Source organism: Cervus elaphus, chromosome 14 (assembly GCF_910594005.1).
Source record: "Cervus elaphus chromosome 14, mCerEla1.1, whole genome shotgun sequence".
Taxonomy (NCBI): domain Eukaryota; kingdom Metazoa; phylum Chordata; class Mammalia; order Artiodactyla; family Cervidae; genus Cervus; species Cervus elaphus.
This window is the reverse complement of record NC_057828.1, coordinates 34,123,108-34,127,047: the sequence shown is the minus strand read 5'-3', so window position 1 is coordinate 34,127,047 and position 3,940 is coordinate 34,123,108. Positions and strand designations below refer to the sequence as shown.

Genomic DNA, 3,940 nt, shown 5'->3' with positions numbered 1-3,940 from the left:
TGTTGTGAAGACAACAAATAACAGCTAACCCACATTCAGGGTGTGCTGTGTGTCTGGCAATGTTCTAAAGGCTTAAGTGTATTAACTCATTTAGTCCTCAAAACAAGCCTAGGAGATAAGACACTATTATTAACTTTTATTAAGAGCAGAAACTTGTAGAGGTTAAATAAATTGCACATGTTTACACAGCAAATAAGTGGTGGATTAAAACCCAATCACTGACATGAAGCTCTCAAATGAGTGTTTATCAGAAAGCCTCTCTCTGGGAAAGATAATGTGTTATACATATGTTAGTTGTTATTTACTGCAAGGAAGAGGATTTTTCAGGTCAAGGGTACAATCTGAGCACAAATGTCACAGTAGTTTAAAGCATTCAGACTTTAAATGGGGAGAGAAAAGGTTGGTATGAGCTGGAGCATCTCTAGACAGGAAGAAAGAAAGTTATATTGATGTCAGATGATAAAGTGCATTGTAGAGTATTTTGGCTTTTGGAGTTTATAGGCTACAGAGAAGTGTTTAATATTTTTGAGCTGGAATGTGATTCAATTATATCTGTCATTTAGAAAGATGATGTGGGGAACATGATGTGTTATTTATAAAGCAGTGGGGAAGATGGATTTCAGTGGAGCAGGACTGAAGACAGGACTTCCCTGGTGGCTCAGACTGTAAAGAATCTGCCTGCAATGCAGGAGACGCAGGTTCAATCCCAGGTCGGGAAGATCCCCTGGAGGAGGAAATGGCAACCCACTGCGGTATTCTTGCCTGGAAAATTCTATGGACAGAGGAACCTGGTGGGCTACAGTCCATGGGGTTGCAAAAAGTTGGACATTACTTAGCGACTCATCAACAACACGAAGGACTAAAGGCAGGGAGACCACTTACAGGCAGGCCAGACAATTAAGGCACGAACTTAGGCTGCAGTAGTTCAGATGAAAAGTAGAGAGGGTGAGAAACATTTAGATAGAGATCCTAGACAACTCTGATGAAGACCTGTCCTCAAACAGGTCATGTAAACAGATTACATGTATCTCAAAAAGATACATGCAATCAGAGGGCAGGCAGGAGAACAGAGGAGGGCTTTGGCATCTAAGGTACTGCCAGGTAAACCTGGCTGATTCACCAAGATGTCCCACAGAGATTGCTTATTTTTGTTTTGGTTTGGTTTGGTTCTTGATCTGATATGCAAAGTGTGTGTTAAGTCACTTTTGTCATGTCTGACTCTCTGTGACCCTATGGACGGTAGCCCATTAGGCTCCTCTGTCCATGGGATTCTCCAGGCTAGAATATTGAAGTGAGTTGCTGTGCCCTCCTCCAGGGGATCTTCCTGATCCAGGAATCAAACCCAGATCTCCAATGTCTCCTGCATTGGCAGGTGGGCTCTTTACCACTAGCGCCACCTGAGAAGCCCTCTGAAACCACAGAGCTATCTACAAAAGCAGGCTTCTGCTCAAGACACTGCAGAAGCAGACACACACCTGGGCACACCAGCTCTGCACATAGCTCCAAGGCCACGTGTGTGTGGGCACTTGCTCCCTGCTCCATGTGGGACCAGCCTGACCCGCTTCCCTGGGCAGACCTGGAGAACATTACAGGAGGAGAGTCTCCTGGGGAAGGGACGTGCATCCTGACCAAGCAGGCCCAAGTTCAAGGTTTCCTGGCCTAGAGCTGTCTCCCCAAAACTGTGGGTCCCTCTGAGTGCCCACCTGGCACATCTACCTGCTGTCTTCCTCAGTAGACACAGGAGCCAGCTTTCTAGGAAGTCTTGATGCAAACAAGAAGGGAAGCCCCCAGCAGCCGGGCAGTGGGAGGCAGCGTGGACCGGAAATGGGTGGGCCCAGGATTTCTGAGTTGAGTGTGGGGGCCACATGGGCACCACCCAGACTCAGAAAGCCAAGACCACATGGCAGCAGCCCTGTGGGCACACAGTGCACTCTGCTCCTCGACACGCTCCCCTCCTTCCTGCCTACACAGGTGATGGGGGGCTCTCGAGCAGATCCTTGCCCCACGGGGAGACCAGGTGAGCCCAGTCCCGGTCAATGCTCTAATCATGACCATGTGTTGCCTTATGTCTTTCAGAAGTCAGCTAGAGTGGTCATGGTGATCTTGTGGCTATTAGGTGACCTGGAAGGAGTGGAGGAGAGTGGCTTATGTTGGTGGCAAAGACTTCAGTTTCCAGAGGAGTCTGGCAAGGAGAGATTCCTCTGATAATCAATAGTAATTGAGTTTTCGTTGTGCCTAGAACACTAGGGTAGAGACTAAACAACTAAGAAGATAGATAAGCTCCTTTGGTCAGCTGAGAGGTCAGAAAGGGAACACCTGAAAAAGTACTTTGAATAGCATATCAAAAAACTAAATGAACAACACAGCACCAACTGAATGGAGAGAAGCAGCTGCCTTTGCCACATGCGGCCACGGCATGCACTGTGGTTGGCTTAAGCTGGCCGGAAGCTTAAGTGACCCTACTGGAAGCACTGGGTACCCCAGGTAGGTTGCTGCAAGAGTAGTTTGAGGCTGAATCAGATACCAGACATCTGCCTCAACTACCTCTATTTCAATTAAAAAAAAAAATCTTCCTCCTAATCCTTTAAAAAGTGTTTTTTAAATTTTATTTATTTATTTATTTTTGACTGTGCTGGGTCTTCATCGCTGTGTGCGGGCTTTCTCTAGTTGGAGCGAGTGGAGGCTACTCTCTAGTTGCGGTGCATGGGCTTCTCATTTCGGTGGCTTCTCTTGTTGCAGAGCACAGGCTCTAGGTTGCATGGGCTCACTGCTTACAGCACGTGGGCTTAGTATGTTTCAGTTTTTTATAATACAAAGATTCTGTGGCAAAATAAAAGGTGGGGGGAAATGATCTCACCAAGAATCTCTGAATTTAGGAAAGTAATATTTACAGCTCTATGATCCTATCCATTACGTTCTGGGCCACCACCCCACGAGCCAATGCTGTTTCCTCATTAAACTAGAGAGCCCTTCCTCCACCATCTCACTCCTTCTTCCTTGCATTAAATCATAACTAACATTTGTGTAAGCAACCTTCATACGTATGGTCAAATGATCTCTAACAAGGGTGCCAAGCCCACTCATGGAGAAAGGATAGTTTCATCAGCAAATGGTGCTGGGAAACTGGATATCCATTTGCGAAAGAATGTAATTGGATGATTATCTTATATATACACAAAATTTAGCTCAAAATGGATTAAAGACCCCAAATTAAAATCCTCAAAGGAGGGACTTCCTTGGTGGTCCAGTGGCTAAGAATCTGCACTCCCAATGCAGGGGGCCCAGGTTCAATCCCTGGTTAAGGAACTAGATCCCACATGCCACAAATAAGACCCAGTGCAGCCAAATAAAATAAATATATATTTGAAAAAAATTAAAAAAAAAATCCTCAAAGGAAACACAGGAGACTATGACATTGGATTTGGCAATGATTTCTTTGTTATGACATAAGCCCAGGAAACAAAAGCAAAAATAGACAAATTGAACTACATCAAACTTAAAGACTTTTGTGTTTTAAAGAACACAGTCAGGGGCTAGTCACAGTGATTGAGAATCTGCCTTGCAATACAAGGAACAAGGGTTTGATCCCTGGTCCTGGAAGATCCCACATGCCATGGAGCAACCAAGCCCGTCTGCCACAATACTGAGCCAGTGCTCCAAGGCCTGGGAGCCACAATTACTGAGTCCACATGCCTAGAGCCTGCACTCTGCAACAAGAAAAGTTCTAGTTCACTGCAACTAGAGAAAGACCATGCAGAGCAATGAAGACTCAGCTCAGACAAAAATATATAAATAGATAAATAAATAAATCATTAAAAAAAAGAACACAATCAGTAGAGTGAAAAGGCAACTAACAGAATGGGAGAGAAAATTTGTAAATTATATATCAGATAAGGGGTTAATATCCAGAATATATAAAGAACTACAACTTAACAAAAAA

At 44.6% G+C, this 3,940-nt stretch overlaps 1 non-coding gene across 1 annotated transcript; it reads left to right on the top strand.

Annotated features, from left to right (window-relative positions):
* The first annotated feature begins 3,233 nt into the window (after nt 1-3,233).
* TRNAG-CCC lies at nt 3,234-3,306 on the top strand. The gene has a single exon. It is a non-coding gene; the product is annotated as a tRNA-Gly (tRNA).
* The last annotated feature ends 634 nt before the right edge of the window (nt 3,307-3,940 follow it).